Genomic DNA, 21,092 nt, shown 5'->3' with positions numbered 1-21,092 from the left:
TATACTAGCTGAATACCCGGCGTTGCCCGGTCTTCCTATCTTAACCTTTTGGGGAGGAAAATCATAGTAATATAAATATACCCATCTTTTATATAAGGGTGTAGGTAAGGGTTAATTTAACTGTCATATATTTTTATTTGGCATATAAGTAATATGTGTACCAGGTATTATTGAAATATCTCCAGGCGTACAGAAGTTATGTGGGAACATACATTTCCCATTGATTTGCATGGGACTTTAAACAAAAACCCCGACCCTCACAAATGGGGGTAGTTAAGGGATAAATTAACTATCCTATAGTTTAAGTGGACATATAAGTAACATGTGACCAAGTGTTATCGAAATATGTACAGCCGTTTGGAAGTTATGAAGTAACATGTATTTCCCATAGAGTTGAATGGGACTTTAAAGAAAAACCCCGACCATGGCAAATGGGGGTGGGTAAGGGTTAAACCACCTATCCTATGTTTGTTGCTGACATATAAGTAACATGTGTGCCAAGTTTCATGTTAATATCTTTAGCCGTTTGTACGTGATGCTGGAACATACATACATACATACATACATACATACACACACACACACACATGAGTTTTATATATATATAGATTAGGGCTGTGCAAATTAACTTTTAATTAATCAATTAATCTTTAATTTCTTTGATCGATCAAAATCTTTTTGATCGATTAAAATTCTTTTGATTGGTACTCACCTCTCCGCCGGCTTCTGGGCCTTCAGGGAGTTCCGTCGGAGATCCAGTAACGTCACGGACACTGGCGGGGCTTGCCGTGCCCATCTAAAGGGTGCCTTTGCTGTGCCTTCATATCTGCATGCCGGCGGGACCTTACTATCTGCCACATGCAAGGGCTGTTACACTTCCCTCTATCACTTCCCTCTATCAACCTGGGATTCTACAACCATCCACTGGGAGTTGTGATAGTTCCCTTCATGGGACATCTACATGCCGACGGACTGATGTTAACCTCTCCTCATCTGGATTCAGCAGTGGTATGGTTGTACACATTTTTATACCAGTATCATACTTAGCTACATGTTTTTATGACTGCTTTTGGTACCGTTTGGTATTACACGCACCATTTTTATAGTTTATGTAGCCATATCGATTTTATCTCCAGTGCAATATTTATTTTGTTACCTACTTGAAGACTATAAAAGTTAATGCTATTCCCATCGAGTGCTGCATTTGTGTGTTTTTTGTATCCTGCTATCCATTTTTCCAGTGGTTGGTAGCTGCACTGGGAATCAGCCTGCAAGGAGGAGATGAGCTAAAAGTAGTTGGATCTGTATGTGCGTTATAATTAATCGAAATTAGTCGATTAATCGATAAAAAAAAAAAAACGATTAAACAAATAGAAAAATTTTGATCAGTACCAGCCCTAATATATATATATTATATGCAGGGGGCCGTGGAAAGTTTTTTCCTGAAACTTCCTTTTTAAAGTTAGGGTGCGTGTTATACACCTGTGCGTGTTATACGCCGATAAATACGGTATATATGTAAAAAGCATTTTAAAATGTATTAACACATACAAAGTGTCAGTAGGGCAGAGATTGGTGTTGACTGTGTTTTTTTTTTTTACAATTTCATTTTGTTGGATTGTTTTTTCACAGTTTTATTTAGTTTTATTATTTTGTACAGTTTTTTCTTAGTATTTTTTAAACCTTTTTTGAAGCCCCTTGGGGGATTTGGTGAAATATCAGGGGTCTAAACAGACATTTGAGTCTGGACAGGGAATGAATGGGAAGTGCCCTTACCTTCCTGTTCATTCACAAACCGAAGCATAGTAAACATAGTTTACTATGCTTCAGTTATTAATGGACACAGTGAGCCATCTGTACTGATTACTCACTGTGTTCATTCAGAAAATAAAGAGGCTGGTAAATGACATCCTGAATCATCCCTGTGTGCCTGCAGCAGCAGCTGCCAGGAGAGGAGAGAAGGGAAGCTGTTAGCGCTGTTGGGCTTGGGGGGTAGGAGGTGGAATCTGCGACACATGGGGGTGATTCGGGTGTGCCTAGGTACACCCATCACACCCCCTGCACACCTATGCTGTTCCGCAACACCACATAGAGCTTAAAGGCATTTCCCAAACATGTAATTTAAAGTGTTTTTTTTAATTGGTACATGTCACCCATGCCAGTACCCAACTCTCTATAACCTTTGTTTGACAATATATTAGTTTTGAAAATAAGCAGAAATTCTTTTCAAAATCACCCTCATATAGAGTTGAGCGGACACCTGGATGTTCGGGTTCGGGAACCCGAACCCGAACCTGAACTCCGAACCCCATTGTAGTCAATGGGACACGGACTTTTAGAAAAAAAATGCGCGGAGGTCCCCGTAAATTCAATTACCAGACCCTTTAGGTCTGGTATGGATATTAAGGGGAAGCCCGCCGTCAATTAAAAAAAAAAATGACGTGCGGTTCCCCCTAAATATCCATAACCAGACCCTTCAGGTCTGGTATGGATATTAAGGGGAACCCCGCCGTCAATTTAAAACAAAAATGACGTGCGGTTCTCCCTAAATATCCATAACCAGACCCGTTATCCGAGCACGTTGACCTGGCCGTCCTTTATTAAAAAAAAAAAAAAAAAAAACTCCAGCGGTGATAATCCCTGGCTTCCCTCTTCCTGGGCTTCCCCAGTGACGTAGCAGAGGGTACGTCAGAGGGTGTGGGGTCACGTGACGGGTGGCCCTGCCTCCTCTATATAGGTAATGTCACAGCTTCAGCGCGTCATTTGCTGGGCTGTGTCCAGCGGTGAGAGGAGGTCGGCGATGCTGCGCTCCTGATGAATGGATCTTCTCATCGCTGGAGCGGAGATCACCCGTCGCTGGATCTTCTCATCGCTGGAGATCACCCGCAGCCATCACAGGATCAGGACAACATTGAAGCAGGAAGCCGGGAACGAGTGGATTATCACCGCTGGAGTTTTTTTTTTTTTTTTATTAATAAAGGACTTTATTCTACGGTGTGTGTGTGTGTGTGTTTTTTTTTTACAAGACTTTACACTTCCTTTGTGAAATGGTAGGGGTACAGTGTACCCCATTACCATTTCACACAGGGGGGGTCAGGATCTGGGGGTCCCCTTTGTCAAAGGGGTCTTCCAGATTCTGATAAGCCTCCCGCCCGCATACCCCCACAACCACCGGGCAAGGGTTGTGGGGATGAGACCCTTGTCCCCATCAACATGGGGACATCCTCCCCATGTTGAGGGCATGTGGCCTGGTGCGGTTCAGGAGAGGGGGGGGGGCGCACTCTGTCCCCCCCTCTTTTCTGCAGCCGGCCAGGTCAACGTGCTCGGATAACGGGTCTGGTTATGGATATTTAGGGGGAACCGCACGTCATTTTTGTTTTTAAATTGACGGCGGGGTTCCCCTTAATATCCATACCAGACCTAAAGGGTCTGGTTATTGAATTTGCGGGGACCTCCGCGCATTTTTTTCCCCGAACTCCGATCCCGGACCCGAACTTTTTCCAATTATTCGGGTTCGGGTCCGGGTTCGGGAAAAATCCAAAGTCCGTACCGAACCCGAACTTTACAGTTCGGGTTCGCTCAACCCTACCGTCATAGAGTTCAAATGAGAATTGAAATCATGTTCAAAATGTTAAGACTTGGGTTTGATGACTGTCCCATGACCAATCCCAGACACATGTGTTCTTCTCTAGTATCTATTAAAGTTTTTTTCTTTTTTTTTATTCCATGTAATGTCACCAGGGTTGATTCACTAAAAGTAAATAGACTGACGCAATGGAAATAAAAGGACATTTTTTCCCACGCCTAAGGAATGAGTGAAGCTCTTCTGATTTCCATCATTCAAGCATGTGCAAGAATTTTTTTATTTTTTTTTCTAGACTTGTGCACAACGGAAAAATTTGTTTTGTTTAGTTTTGTTTCTTTTCCGTCCTGTTGATTCATAATCATTCGTAATTTTGCTAAGCAGGATTTTTCGTATTCAGAATAATTCGCATTTTTCGTTGAATCGGAATGATTTGTATTAATGTAAGCCTTATTTTTAGTTGATTTATAATTTGTACTTTTGGTAGAGTACATTGTTTTTCATTAATTCGTAACCTTTTTTTGGTTAGTTGATTCGTAATTCTCTGTGTCTCTCTCACAATGGTGCTGCCTAATGTGCTTCTAATGGATTTGTACTTTTCTAAATACATTGGCCCAGATTCAAGAAGCACTTGCGCGGGAGCAAGTGTGATTTGCGCCGCGCAAGTACTGATTTGCTCCCAGGCAAATTTGCGGCTGATTCTGTAAACCAGCTAAGCCTGAAATTCTGCCTTTTTCCCGCGCACGCAGCCTCGCTGCTCCGGCACAATTATTGCGCAATTTTGCGCAGGGTGTAACTTGCGCATTCATGTTATTCCCTCAGCGAATATGCAAATTAGGTACTGCCGATGATTCAGAAACATGCGCGTGTGATGCGCATCTTGCGCTGGAAGCGCGCAAGCTTTTTTCCCCGCGCAAACTTGCTCCTACTAAAAGCAGGGGCAAGTTAGCAAATGGCCACATGTCAGCTGCAGGAGCGCGCAACTTCAGCAGCACCTAGACAGACGAGCTGAACAAGCAGAGCACCCACATTTTCGGGACCTCACATCTGTGCACCAACATGCCAGGGGCAGCTATGGTTCTTGATATTCTATTGACTGAGCCGACTCGTAGGAGGGCACGGGAGAGAGGATTTACAGAGGGCGCTACAACCTTTTTGATATGAGTGATAATGAGGTGTATCGCATGTTTCGCTTCAGCCCTGAAGTCATCCTTGAGTTGGTAACAATCCTGCAGGATGACATCAGCAGCCCGACCCATCGGAGACAGGCAGTGCAGCCACTGGTGAAGGTAGTGGCAACCCTTCATTTTTTGGCAAATGGCTCATTTCAGCGCACAGGTGGAATGGTGGCGGGGATGTCCCAATCCAGCATGAGCAGGTGTGTGCACCAAGTGATCCCTGCAATACTCAGACGCATGGGCACACAATTTATCAAACCAACCACGGCTGACCTGCGGCAGAAGGCAATCAGTGATCTTTATGAAATAGCCAGATTCCCACGCACTGTGGGTGCAATAGATTGTACCCATGTGGCACTACGCCCCCCCGGCACCTCGAGCATATCTACTGCAACAGGAAGCATTGGCATTCGATAAATGTGCAGGTGATTGTGGATGCACATGGCCTCATATGGCATGTCCGTGCCAAACACCCAGGTCAAGCCATGACAGTTTTATTTACCGACACAGCCCCATCCCAACTGAGTTTGACCAGAACATGTATGGAGACAGCTGGCTGATTGGTGAGTGACATGGGTGTCAGGTATGACTGCCCCCCCCATGATGCAGACATCACAAGGGGCACATGCACGACTAACATCCTCCTGTCTTTTCCCTTCCAGGTGACGCAGCATATGCCCTGGGACCTCACATGATGACCCCATTTCGTAACCCTCAAACACCAGGAGAGGAAAGATTTAACGAAGCCCATGCACGTACCCGTGCGGTGGTGGAGCGCACATTTGGCATCCTTAAATCTCGATTCAGATGTCTGGATAAATCAGGGGGGACCCTGTTGTATTCACCCAACTTTGTGTGCCAAATCATCGGGGCATGTTGTATTCTCCACAATTTTGCTGAGAGAAGGGGCATGCACATTGAGCTACGCAATGACCTTACCCCCGAACCACGCAACCCCCCCCAATAAACACTACCGGATCTTCTGAGGGAAGAGCAATCCGGAATGGTCTTGTGGAACGTCTCTTTGCACATTAAACACACCCTGATCTTGTCACAAGTATAATGCATGTATGCACACCACTGTAGTCCCTAGCACACACACACGACACATGCACCCCAAATTGGATTAGACCCAACAATACCCCATGGTATTAGGGAGCAGCAACGCCGCATCAAGGCTCCAATTATGTTGCTGTCCATTCATACACCTTTCACATGGCAGAGGGTGACACCCCTTTTCCAGCAGGAGTGCCACCCCCCCCCCCATTCACACACCAGTCACACTGTAGTATACACTCCTCACCGTGTGTAGGGACTACAAATAAATATAAAAGCTCATATTCTGAGCATATATAAAAAAAATAAAACTCATATTCTGAGCATATAATAATTGTTCAAATTATATAATTTTTTTTATTTCTTCTTTGGGCCAAGGGTGCCCCGGCTCCGGCTCCTCAATCTCCGTGGTGCGGAGGAGGCATGGGGTGGGGATGGAGGGGGGGGAGGAGCATCAACCCCTACTTCCAGACTCCTCGCAGGTGGTGGCTGCATGCCCTCCATGGCGTTGGCCAGGCGGGCGAGGATGGTGTTGGTCTGGGCCAACATCCGCATTTGGCGGGTGGTGGTGTTCCGCTGATGACGGCGGGTAACTCTCCCCTCCTCCCGCACTGCAGCGGTGTTGGCCTGCACAGCAGCGGTGTTGGCCTCCACCGCAGCTGCCATCCTGCTGACCTCAGCGGTTAATAAAGCGGGGGCGTTCTGCTGAGCCACCAAGCAGGTGACTATGGCCTTGGAGTTGCCACTTATTTCATCCAGGCTCTGTGAGACATGTTTGTCCCGGTCTGCATGCAGGGTGAGGGCATGCTGCACAGAGGTGGAGGTGGATGCCATGCTGTCCGCCAGACGTCTTACATCTCCCACCATGGCCCCTATATGGCGGCTCTGCAGGGCCTGCTCCTCCAGCAGACCGTGACGGAGGCTGGAGGGTATATGCCTGGTTTTGGACAGAGCCTTCCTGGGAGGAGAGGCTCGGGCACGGACAGAGGGAGAAGGGGAGGGGTCCACAATGGAGGGGCTTGCCCTGGAGGGGGATGACGTGCTGGCCGGGGGGGTGGTGGGTTGATCAGGGATGGTGGTATCCTCCTGGAGGGAGCCAGAGTCCTCCTGGATGAGGAAAAAGGAATCCTCCTCCAAAACCACTTCCTCCACCATACTTGTCCCCGGTAGGATCTCCTCCTGTACAAGCATTGCCATAATGTCCATGGGGCCTGACTGGACCCCTGGCTCAGGTATGGATGGCGTGGGTCGCCCCGCAGCCGAAGACGGCCCAGCTTCATCATCCTCATCACCACCTGTGGATGACACCAAAACGAAAGATTTTGCTGGTGCAACACACTGCTCACATGTTCACTTCTACCCCCTCCCATGATGCACAGCAGATATGAAACAAAAATAATAGTTCCAACTTCACTTCTACCCACAAATATGTTCACTTCTACCCCCTCCCATGATGCACAGCAGATATGAAACAAAAATAATAGTTACATCTTCACTTCTACCCACAAATATGTTCACTTCTACCCCCTCCCATGATGCACAGCAGATATGAAACAAAAATAATAGTTACATCTTCACTTCTACCCACAAATATGTTCACTTCTACCCCCTCCCATGATGCACAGCAGATATGAAACAAAAATAATAGTTACATCTTCACTTCTACCCACAAATATGTTCACTTCTACCCCCTCCCATGATGCACAGCAGATATGAAACAAAAATAACTTACCAGTGCCCAAGTTCCCAACAGTGGAGTCGTACCCTGCAAGTCCCTCCACCTGCTCCTGCACTAAACTTTGGGCAATAAGCTCCTCCTCATGATTTAGTCGGATCTTACATCGTGGTCCACCTCCCGTGCCACCGGTATGTTTGCGGATAAGAGCCAGTTTATCCCGGACCCTGCGCCTCATATCATTTAGTTTTTTCTGGATGTCATCCCAGGAACGCTCTTCATTACCCAGGGCATTGATGTCCAGGGTTATGGCTTCATAGATAGCCCTCCTTTGGGCAACGGTGGTGTTTGCCCGCTGGGCACCATATAGGACTTCTTTATGTTGCTGGAGTGCAGCAATTAGGATGTCCATCTCCGCAGCCACGAAGTTGGCCTTTCTTTTTTTAGTTCCTTTGGGAGGTGCCATCTCTTCAAAATGGGCTGAATTTCCTTGCTCAGGGGGGGTTGGAAAAAGCAGGATGAAATTCAGCAAAGAACCTGCGCAAGTCTGCTCCTATTTATTTGCTCAGTGCAAGCAGCTGAGCAGGATTTGCCCTGAAAGTATGCTAGGCGCAGTTTGACGCATGCGCAGACGGAAGCGCCATAACTGCGCATGCGCGCGCCCGGCGCAAACCTCTGCTGAGCCGAAAAATGCTCATTTACATAGGGGCACACCCACTTTCACTTGCGCGGCCTTGCGCCCTCAGCTTTGCCTTAAACAGGAGCAAATTAACTGAACAAACCATTCCTGAATCAGGTGGCAATTTGGCTAAATTGCCCCAGCGCAGAGAAATTCAGCTGAGCAGCTCATGTGTAAGTAATGGGCAAATCTACCTGAATCTGGGCCATTGCTGTTATTTGTAACGATTCGAAATCTCGTATTTTACTTTTGTTTTTGACATGCGGCTATAGCCTTCGCCCCTGTACACCATTTTGAGAGGGAGTTCAGCACGGTGAGGGAGGAGCAGAGAGCAGAGCAGAGAGTGTTATTGTTGGATGTGTGATTGGGATCACAACAAGTCGACTTGCTGTTGAATTAGGCCGCATTAACGCAACAACAAATTATGCCGAAAGCATTCAGGCATTCGCTATTTGCGATATAATTTATTTCGGATTCGGTTTTAAATTTAGCTTTTTAAAGGTTACAATATGTCTAGCTTTTTGTTTGTATTTTAATAACAACTCTAATTTGTACTTTTCTAGATCCACTTGATTAAGTATCCCAGTCTGGGTAATTTTCTGCCTCTTTAAATTGTAGCAACTTATGGATGGATTTATCACAATTAGTTATAAGTGGATATAACAAATTGATTCCTTAGCGTCAGAAACTGCTACAAGATGGGGTTCTCCAAGAAGTGGCAAATTACTTTATACGCAATGTATATCATTTAAAACAGTGTTCATACTATCCACATTACACACTTATTATAGTCCCAGAAACATATACTGTACAATATATAGTCCCTGTGATGATCAAAGTTGACCTCCTGCCAAATCTCATACACCCTGACCAATCAGGATTTGCAAAGGGGCGCCAAACTTCAGACGCCACCCGTCGCTTAAGCAACATAATCCACCATGTAGGTAAATTCCAGGTGCCTTCTCTGCTCCTATCACTGAATGCAAAGAAGGCATTTGACAGCGTCCACTGGTCCTATTTACAGATGACCTTTCAAGAATTTGGTATGCATGGTTGCATACTCTCTGCCATTATGGCTCTCTACTCCTGCCCATCAGCCCAAGTATACTGCTTGACTATGTTATCTAAACTATTCCGGATCACCAACGGCACCAAGCAGGGGTGTCCTTTATCCCCTCTCATATGTAACCTAATCATGGAACCGTTGGCGGAAAGCGTGCGATCCAACCAAGACATATTTGGCTTTCACATTGGCTCTAACGAGCATAAAATGTATTTATTTGCAGACAATGTCATCCTCATTTTATCAAAACCAGCTTCCTCCCTGGCTTTGGTACAGCAAGTACTCTCTGAATTTAGTAAAGTGTCATACTACTGTATAAAGCAAACACCACCAAATCCTCTATTATAGACTTGTGTATACAGCCTCCACTCAAAACTTACCTGCAACATGAATATCCCTACATGTGGGCAGATGAATCCATACAATATCTAGGTATTCTTTTAACCAGAAACACTGCATCCTTATACCAAACCAACTATGTTCCAGTACTAAAATCACTTCCGAAAGACCCAGTAGCTTTAACCAAACCTTTCCTTTCCTGGTTGGGCTGATTAGCTCTATTTAAAATGTGCAAGCTTCCTTAATTAATATATCTCTTTAGAACGCTCCCTATCCCTGTCCCGGGATCATTCTTTAAAGCGGTCCAAGCTATAATAGGATGCTATATCTGCCAGGGGAAAAGATCTAGGTGTTCCCGAAAATTACTAACTAAACATCGAAAAACAGGCGGGTCAGGTTTTATGGACATCAGAGACTACTACACAGTAACTATCTTAGCACAACTAAAAGCATGGTTCTCTCCTTACATTAATAGTGACTGGAAAGAAATTGAATCACTGCAAACAGCAAACCATGATTTATATTCATGGTTACTAAGCCAGCCCACCCCGCCTCATAGGAACAAACCCACCTACACTTATAGCATCAGCTCTATCATATCGCTATTTCATGCACAAAAAATCACCAGGGATCGCCCCTATACACCCTCCATGACCCTTATCTTTGCTCCTACACCTTATACCCGATCTATCGATCTGATCATGGACTGATAGAGGTATACTTTACATATAAGATCTATATACCCGTGGCGTCCTCAAACCATTCACCATTATACAAAGCACATACTCACTACCCACATCTGAATACTACAAATATGTACAAATAACTCACTGCCTAATGAGCAACACCCACATATTCAGATCTATCTAAAACTAGGCCTGGCATTATCTAAATTACCACAAAACACAACAGAAAGACATTTCACTATTTTAAAATCGTATCCAAGATAAAGACACATACCAGAAACTCCTCCTCCCCCAATGATTAAATGGAAAGCCGATATAGGGAAACCATTTACAAAAAAACAATGGCTAGATTCAATAAAATCTATCTATCAATCTACCCAATCTGCTAATCTCTGGGAACTACATCTAAAATTCACCCTCAGATGATATCACCCCAATCCAACTGCACAGCATTGACTCATCTGCACCATCTAACTGCTGGTGAAGATGTGGGGAGCTAGGATCTATGTTACAAATCCTCTGATTACAATCCTCCTCTGAAGTGATCATCCACATCCCCCCTCGCAGCTAGACTGGCTATAACACATAATTGGCTATCACTAACCATCCCTGAAAGAGACACAATTATTCCCATAGTGCACATTAACATTACATTTGAACGAATGTTCACCTCGAACCCTGGTAATCCCCAACAAGGACTCGGATTGGTACCTTTGGTTTAATTGGTACAATACTGCTTATAAACCTATTCTATAACTGTTAATATATCTTCTAATAATGAACACACTGATGTTATTACCAACTGCAACACATAGCTGGAAATGGAAGTTTGTTTTTCGACTTATACATGATCCTGAATCAGGATGTATGTCTACCTTAGAACCCCTATACTGCCTTACAGCCCCTCTAACCAATTTTAAAGAGATTATGAGAGGGCTTGAAACTATGATTCCTCATAAGGTAGGATGTACTTTCCTCTTTCTGTAGCTAGGTACCTACTGATATGTAATATGTGACAAAATGTATTGATGTTTGTAAATGCATTGCTTTACTATTTGTTTTATCTGTTGAAACAATTTAACAAAAACCATTGAAAAGAAAAAAAATATATCCAACACCGTGTGCTGTGATGTATGCATCTTCCAGATTATAGTGCTTCACACTCATTGAGACCACCACCTCTAAGAATGTTTATTTAACAGCCATTTAGTTCAGTTTTGTTTTAGTTCAAGACCAGCACGAATAGTGTAAAAGCAATGCTATGTATAATCATTGTCCTATTTTCATCTGGTAAAACTGATCAGTAATTAGTTGTTTGTTGTAGGACATCATTGCTCTTTATACTCTGTTACTAAAGGTATACAAGTTCATAGTTTGCCATAGTTCATCTAATGCTATATTACATACAGTACTTGAAAAAAACAAACGTAGATGAAAACTTAATATTATAACAAAACTAGTACATATATATTGATTTTTCTTAAAGGAACATCTTCTCCTGATCCTTTGGTAAACAAACTATTCCCCAATTCGTTATGAAATTTTGCTAGCTTTCAGAAAATAAACCTGTTTATACAGTATGGCACAGAGGAACATTCCTACTGAAATTATTATAGTTTTGTGGATAAAGCAACATGGATACAATTACCAATGTAAACAATTGCTGTTGCCTACAGTGAAATAGGGAACTGGGCACACAGAGCACAAGGAAGAATCAAAACCTGAGAGCCACTATAAAGAAAAACAAAGTTTATTACCACTTTAATACAATGAGTGACAATTTTTATCATGCATTTGTCTTACAAGTACAATTTCTAAAATATACAGTCATCATCCTTGTATGTTTACATTGCCGTGCTTCCATCTGCCCTATTTAATGAAATAAAAATAAAGTTGTATAATTAAAATTGTACAACACACAAGGATTTAAGGTTCTGTTTTCCAAATGAGATAATTGAGAAATTCGCAACATGAAGTAAACTGATAAATGTGTTTTGATACTTAGCCATTTAATAAATTATTCATTCTAGGCTGAACTATCAGTTATGAACTTCATGAATCATTTTAAACCCTCAAATAAGATCATCCTTTTAACGCTAATAGACTCTAACTAGAAATGATTGTGTTGCCAGACAGATAACTTCAAACCTATATATAGATGAGGAGATCCTATTAATAGAAGGATCATCTATTCTGATCTCTGACCCAACCTGACTTGGTTTTTGATCATGTGACCAGCAGTAAAGAAAAAGTCTGGAGTAACATTATCGCTAGAACAGTGCTTCAGCTGTATTGTTACCGTGTGACCGTATAGCTCAACTACAGGCAACCAGCTAAATTCACAGATACAATGTGCAGTATGTCTTTGTCCATCCAGTCCTGAGATTTTAAAACAGCACTGCCAGCATAGAAGCTAAAGATGAACTAGTATTTAATCCTTTTGTATCATTACACAGTTCTGTCCAAACATTGAATACTGACATCACACAGCCCAACTTTTTTACATAGCTGGGAATTCCCAACCACCTAAGCAAAGGGGTGGAGGGTGAAGTCATTGCCTAAATAAGGCCACATATGTTACTACATACCCCACTTTTAAGTACACAATGGGGTTTATTTACTAAAGCTGGAAATGACAAAATCAGGCTCACTTCTGCATAGAAACCAATGAGCTTCAAACCCCAGCTTGTTCAATTAATCTTTGGTAAAAAAAACCTGGAAGCTCATTGTTTTCTATGCAGACGTGAGACTGATTTTGCACTTTCCAGCTTTAGTAATGTAGCGTCCCCTTATTTTCAGTAAAGGCACTACGCTAAAGTTAGTGGGGGAATGAGAGAGATAATTTGCTCTCATCCTGAATTATGTTAAATTTGGCTGTCGCCAAATCTGTATTGTTCTGTGGGTCAGACTGCGTTCTGGGGATGCAGTGCCATCCCTGGGCGGCAGGTGGCACCAGGGAGCCGTTTTTCCTCAGCAGCCAATTAGAGGAGTTTTCCCTTGCGGGGCATGCTGGGGAGGAGTATTTCTGTGGCGGAAGCCGTTGTTCTTGGTTCTTCGCGGGTTCCTGGTTCCAGGTGCGGCACCCACCTTTAGGGTATGAGCACATCGCGGGTCCCACCACTATGGTCTATCTGGCCTGGGGTCGCGCACAACGTGGAGTTCCTGACTCTGGGCCCTCCTGGCCTGGAGCAACTGATGCCACAAAGGGGCTCCAGTGACTGACTGGGTCCCCCTTCTACTGAGGAGATCCCAGGCTGTGTGCCGGTCGGTGGGGGATCGGCCTGAGGACAACCCGGAGGCAGGTTGTCCAAAAGGGCCTGAACGAACCATCGGGGATCTGGTGATCGGGACATTGACAGGTACACTTCCACTGTCAATCGGTGACCCTAGCGCAAATTTACTGGGAGGAAAAGCTCAACCATTTAGCTCATTCAAGTTCTAGGCCTGTGGCAGAGGCTCCATCAGAGCCAGGTCTGTGGCAGAGACCTGCTCCTCCCAGCATCCTTAAAGTGACACTTCGGCTGCCAGGCCTGTGGCAGGGGTCTGTCCGGGGGCACTTCACCCACTCTGGCTGGAGAGGCGACGAACTGTACTACTATTACTGAAAGCAGGATTGCTTTCTTCTTCATCCAAGCCTGATACCACAAAGTTATTTACTTCATCAACCTTACCTGTCCTACCTCATGTTGATGTTGGTCATGTTGGCCTGAGAAATAAAGCATTCAGAAAACCTATTTCGATGATTGGACATTCGTTTACTGCTCTACTCGCTACTATCATCCTAGGCAACGATTAGAGGTAACTTAATACGCTGATCCCAAATTAACCAGCGGCTCCTGAGGGGAAGTGCTACAGTAAAAAAAAACAATTGTGTACTTACAAGTGGAGTATGCCTGTACTGGCTTCTTAAGGGTCTGCGTGTATTTTGGGGGTGGGGAGTCCCATTCCATTTTTTGCAAATAAAAACACTCTGGCAGGGAGCTGTCATTTACCAGTGTTTAAATAAAAACATTTCTTTGCAAATATCAGTTTTGCTGTAGTTGTTTGTATACGTTATACAGATGCGCCACTTTACATGCAGTTTTGGTGGCACCGCCAGGTAGGTTATTTAATCCCTTGCCGTCATCTTAACACACCCCACTGAAGTGGGTCTTCTTTCATAGAGCTGCATATATATACGTACATGTATTTGTGATGGGAGCATGCTCCTTGCACAGAGACCAGGTTCTCACCGCAAGCCCGAGTCTCATACGAACAATCTCAAACCGGGAGGACCAGTTCCCAATCACTTGATTGCTCTGATATCCTCTGATTGCTTATCACTAGGGATGAGCTTCTTTTTTCTAGTCAAACTCATGTTCGACTCGAACATCGTATGTTCGATCGTTCATCGAAATACGAACAAAACGGGTCGTTCGCGCAAAATTTGAGTTACGTTTCACAGACCATAATTCATTGCGGCATCGCTGGCTGATGATTGGCCAAGCATGCACTATGACCCGCATGCTTGGCCAATCACAGCTTGCAAGCATGCACTATGACCCCCATGCTTAGCCAATCACAGCTTGAAAAAAACGGAGAGCCATAATTGGCCAAAGCCAGGGTGGCTTTGGCCAATTATGGCGCAGGGGGTTTAGTACACGCCCCATACTATAAAAGGTCACCTGCAGGTCGGCCTTGTGTAGTGTGTTGCGGTGGTTGAGAGGACAGAGAGAGTGTCATTTTGTGCAGGTAGATAGAGCAGGCAGGCAGACAGGCAGGCTAGTCAGTTAATGTTACAGTGTTTAGAGAATATATATACATCCCAGGTGTTGTACATATATTTATACACTGTATAGTTTAGCTAGATCAGTTCTTTCTAATTTACTGGCAGGCAGGTGATTGTGCTAGCTGCACTATTCTCACGTGGTTTATTGCGTGTGTCCTCTGTAGTTTGCACCTAAAGCTACTTGGTGTGTACTGGCCGTGTGCTCTGTAGTTTGCACCTAAAGCTACTTGGTGTGTACTGGCCGTGTGCTTTGTATTTTGCACCTAAAGATTCAGGAGCAGTGATTTTAATGATGCTTAAATAAAATAAAAAATATATGAAAAATTCCTTTAAATATTGTACCTGCTGGGTGTCTATAGTATACCTGTGAAAACGTCTTTGAGAACCCGGGTCTTGCCTGAGGGAACATGTATCAATGGATCAAAAGGAGTCCTGAAAAAAACGACCGTTTTTAAAACTTTTTTTCCATTGATACACGTTCCCTGGGGCAAGACCCGGGTTCTCAAAGACGTTTTACAACAATAACTTGCATATTATGCTTTAAAATTAACACTTTTGAATTCAAACGTTCGAGTCCCATAGACGTCAATGGGGTTCTAAATGTTCGCGCGAACGTTCGGTCCGTTCGAAGGTTCTGGTGCGAACCGAACGGGGGGGGGGGGGTGTTCAGCTCATCCCTACTTATCACACTGATCAGTCACTGTACATCCCACCCCATGTGTGTTTGCTTCTCTGAATGGAGAGAAAGATCCATTTTATCCTTTTCACCTGCTAGAGGAGAAAACATTAAAGCAGACAAAACAGTAAAAAAAAAAAAAAAAAGCTAGATCATAGTTTGATCTAGGTCAATGTCAGGGTTAGAGGTTTGCGTCAAAGTCAAACGTCATGGTCAATACATTTTAGGTAGGATAAAAAATGTTTTTTTAATTAACCACTTCACTACTGGCCCATAGTCATTTGACGTCCACAGAGGGGATCTCCCATCCTGGGTGGACGTCATATGATGTCCTGGACTTTGTGCAGTGATATCTGAATGATGCCTGCAGCTAGAGGCATCATTTAGATATCATTCTTTCGTACCAACGATTCTGTGCACGATAAGAATGATCATAGAGGCGGTTCCGCGCCTTTCCGGGCTCTCCCGTGCCATCGGGGGCCCGGAGAAAGAGTCATCCAGTGCAGGCTAGGAATCATAGAGATGACTGGTGACCAGATGGTCACCAGTCATCTCTATGACCGTCGGAGGCCCCGGACGCGATGTGATGACGTCACGCCCGGGTACCCGGAAGTAAACAAAGCCGCGATTGCGGCTAGTAAGCATGAGATTGTGACATTTTTTTTCCACGATCTCATCCTTTCCAGCCTGGAGGAGAGATGCAGGTTCTTATTGACCCCGCATCTCTCCATAAAGAGGACCTGCCACACACATTTCCTATTACAAGGGATGTTTACATTTAAAATAAATAAGTAAAAAAAAAAAAATAATAATACTAAAAAAAATTAAAACGCCCTTGTCCCTGGTAGCTCGCGCGCAGAAGCGAACACACACGTAAGTCCCGCCCACATGTAAACGCTGTTCAAACCACATATGTGAGGTATCGCAGCGTGCGTTAGAGTGCCAGCAACAATTCTCGCACTAGACCTCCTCTGTAAATCTAAACTAGTAACCTGTAAAAATTTTCAAAGCGTCGCCTATGGAGATTTTTAAGTACCGAAAAAACATTGGGCTAACTTTACTGTTTTGTTATTTTTTAATTCATGAAACCATTTTTTTCCCCCCAAAAAGGCGTTTGAAAAATGATTGCGCAAATACCGTGAAAGATAAAACATTTCAATGACAGTTGTTTTATTTCCTAGGGGTACTTTGTCGCAGTAAGTGGGCTTAGCACTATATGACTATATAGTGTGACCAAACCCCCGTATTTTTGAATATGTTCAGGTGTTTTTAACTTGCCTTGCAGGATAAATGTCATTTTTGCATGTGTGCGCTATAATCTGTTTTGTACTGTATTTGGTCTTATAGCAGCACCAGCTTAGATGTATAGCATTTTTTGGGTGTGCCCACCAAGTATCTTTTTGTATTTTGTATAGACCCTGACCAGGTCTCTTGGCTGGAGCACCCCTCCCCCTCTTCATTACCTCACATTAGTGGCCACCAGTGTATAGGAAGAATCCCTTCAGTTCTCCCACATAGAGGAGTTTATCTCCCATGGTTGAGACCCAGGTTCTTTCATTCTATTACTAGGGTAGGACCCACTAATTCGGGGTACTTTGTCGCAGTAAGTGGGCTTAGCACTATATGACTATATAGTGTGACCAAACCCCCGTATTTTTGAATATGTTCAGGTGTTTTTAACTAGCCTTGCAGGATAAATGTCATTTTTGCATGTGTGCGCTATAATCTGTTTTGTACTGTATTTGGTCTTATAGCAGCACCAGCTTAGATGTATAGCATTTTTTGGGTGTGCCCACCAAGTATCTTTTTGTATTTTGTATAGACCCTGACCAGGTCTCTTGGCTGGAGCACCCCTCCCCCTCTTCATTACCTCACATTAGTGGCCACCAGTGTATAGGAAGAATCCCTTCAGTTCTCCCACATAGAGGAGTTTATCTCCCATGGTTGAGACCCAGGTTCTTTCATTCTATTACTAGGGTATGACCCACTAATTCGGGGTACTTTGTCGCAGTAAGTGGGCTTAGCACTATATGACTATATAGTGTGACCAAACCCTCGTATTTTTGAATATGTTCAGGTGTTTTTAACTAGCCTTGCAGGATAAATGTCATTTTTGCATGTGTGCGCTATAATCTGTTTTGTATTATTTCCTAGGGTGTCTGCTAAAAAAACATATATAATGTTTGGGGGTTCTGCGTAATTTTCTAGAAAAAGAATGATGATTTGTACATGTAGGAGAGAAGTGCCAGAATAGGCCCGGTATTGAGGTGGGTATAAAAGCCCGGTATTGAAGGGGTTAATATCAGTGTTAGTGACAGTGTCTGTGTGTTTTAAGTAGGATTAAAAAAGCCAAAGGTACACAGTTGGTACACAGTTGTTTCTGGACCCTAGTATTGGTGCAAACAACAAAAAACCTACACATATGTGGTATTGCTGTGATTGTCAGGTGCAAGAAATATATAGCTACATTTTAAAAAAAACTTGATTTTTTTCCCCCTATTTTGGGCCAGTTTTCTTTGGATAATAACGAAAAAAAAAAAAAAACAGAAGATATCCATTACTATTTACCACCAAATTAAAATCCCAATTCATCCTATAAAAAAAAGTACAATTAATTTGGATACACTAAGTAATTATGATGATATGTACAGTTTTACAAACACAAGTTGCAAAATTATGGTCAGGTGATTTATTTTACCCTCTGTCATGAAGAGGTTAAAGGATTTGTTTAATTTCTGGTGCTATTAGAATTGCTTCCCCCAGCTGAATTACACCTTTTAATATGTGTTTTTTTTTTTTTGCAATAATCAATTGCATTAGTCATCTGCATCTGATTTACTTTCCTTGCCTAATATCCCAAAAAATATATATTTTTAATTTCAGAGATTTGTCTCCCACTGATTTCAATGGAGTTTGAAATCACTATCCAAACTCATATAATGTTCGCTGAATACAGCTATCTTCAGCTTATCACTATTAGAGGCAGGATTTTCTCTGCTGCAGTTATATAATGCAATTTGATATTGCCCTGAGCCTGGCATTTAATTGGGCAGTGAAAGAAAAGCAGCAGTTTTGTGAGCTTAACTCTCTGTCACTAAGCTCCACCACTAAACCAGTTTGTGTTCCTTGTTAGTTTATGAGCACTGCAGCAAAACTAGTAGGACCCCTGTGCTGCCTCTAACTTTTAAGGGATGTATACCAAGCCAAATTAGCTTGTACACTTGATTTCTCATTTTTATTAGGCACATACCTACATGAATTGTATTTTTATTTGCCCTAAGTTCATATTTAACCTTATATTTGAGTACTGGTCTGTTTTATGCTATATGTATTCTGTGACTGAGAAACAAGGGTGCAGTGAATTGGAAGCAAAACACAATGAGGTGCCACCATCTAAGTGTAGACATTTAATATATAACAAAGGGTTAAAAACAAATGCACTTACTTGTGGTGAGATATGTTCGGCTTGTCATCATGGACAGAGAAAGGTCTCTAGAAACCATTAAGGACTGCAGAGTTCAGCAGGTAAGTGGCTGGCCATAGCAGAGTTTAGCAAAGAAGTTGCTGGTGAGTGGCAAGGACACTGTATAGCTGTCAGTGTAAACCACAAGATCCTCTGCTGTTTCCAGGTGGCACTGGCTGTAACACAGTGTGAATTGGCTCCAAACAGGATCCTTTGGCTGTAGGTGACATCAGGAATGTCAAGGGGTGTGGCTACGCATTTCAGGGTATTGGCCTTTACTTCAGGCCAAAGAGAGTTATTGTTCAAACCTGGATCCTATTTATTAACAACAGGACGGGAAAGGAATGTATGGGTTTTCTATGTTCAAAGTTAGTATAACTGGTCACGTGTACTGTTTGGGGGCAGAAAGTAAACAGAAAAGCTTAAAGGGGACACATGAAATACATGTATTAAAGGAATGTAAAATATGGACAATGGAATATAGAGGAAGGGCTACATAAAAATATATATATATATATCAGCCATGAAGGATATCAACAAATTGGAATAGGCAAAAAATTATCAAGGCAAAACAATAATAATCAAAAAAAGCACATAATAATAATGTAAATTAAATCAAAATATTTTTTTAAATTAATAAATACAGATCATGTACTAGATGTTTATATAACAGTATTATCATATGTAATAAATAGTAATGTGGATATTATATTACATGGTATGAATAATGATTATGGTGGGGAGTAAATTACCTTATTATATGACTGTGTTGATTTCTATTCCTTTGTTAAGGAGAAAAAATTCCCAAATTTTCATGTTCACAGATTTTATGAAAATGCTCTGCCATAGTGCAGTTAGGTGGTATGTTTTCCAGTATCCACACACAACGTCCTCAGTAGACTGTCCGCGAATCTTCTTTAAATGCCTGGGTACACTGTGATTGCTATTACCTTTCACTATTGCCCGACTATGTTGACCCACCCAGGTTCTAAGGTGCTCTAATAGTGTGTTCCACATAAAATATTCCACAAGGGCACTGTAAGTAGTATCAGTGATAAAAAAAATTACGGATCAGATAAATGCGGCGGGGGGGGGGAGACGAGGACCCCAGCTGGCATCCAAAAGAAGATCAACGATCTTAAGAGCGTGGTCCGTAACAAGGTGGCCAGGATAAATGCCCATACCACGGGCACTGGAGGAGGGGGACCCTGCCCCATCAGGCTGACTGGGGAGGAATGGGCAGTGGCCCGGTGTTTTCAGCCAGAGCAGGTGGTGGGTCTGCATGGATATCAATCAGATGTTCCTGTGAGGCCAGGTAGGTTTTTGGTTTTTCTATCTGGTGATTAGCATGTGTGGGTGGGGGAAGGGAAGATGTGCCAAGTGTGTGGATCCTCAAACCTGTGATTGTTTTGTGTCTTCCACAGATGACCAGGAGGTTGCTGGGCCATCAGGCCAGGCTGCTGCACCACCCCAAGGACAAGAGACTGCTGATGAGTCCCAAGAAAGGCGGGATTCCCCAGGGGAGGGGAGTGGCCAAACCTCCCCTCATGAGGAGGTTGAGGGGGAGGAGGATGAGGAGGATGAGGGGGTGGATGAAGAAGATATGCAGATTGGCAGGGAAGTCCTTTTGGCCTCTGATTTGTGGACCCTTGAGGCTACCCCTGAGGCTACCCCTGAGGCTACCCCTGAGGCTGGCAGCACTCAGGCCACCATCAGGGGTAGCCCCTCCCACTCCTCCCCCAACAGGCCTCCACCCACAAGGGTCTCTCTCTCCCCTCCTCCCAGGCCACAAGTTTCAGCTGCAGGCAGGATGGCGATCCATGAGACCAGGGGGATGGCCGAGCGTCTGCCGGCCAGTCTGCAGAGGGACAAAGCCCGGCAGACCCGGCAGACCCGCCATCTGGGTCAGATCAAACAGACTCTGAC

This window comes from Rana temporaria, chromosome 3 (assembly GCF_905171775.1).
Source record: "Rana temporaria chromosome 3, aRanTem1.1, whole genome shotgun sequence".
In the NCBI taxonomy this organism is placed as follows: domain Eukaryota; kingdom Metazoa; phylum Chordata; class Amphibia; order Anura; family Ranidae; genus Rana; species Rana temporaria.
The sequence above is the reverse complement of the archived record's forward strand: the minus strand, read 5'-3'. Positions refer to the sequence as shown.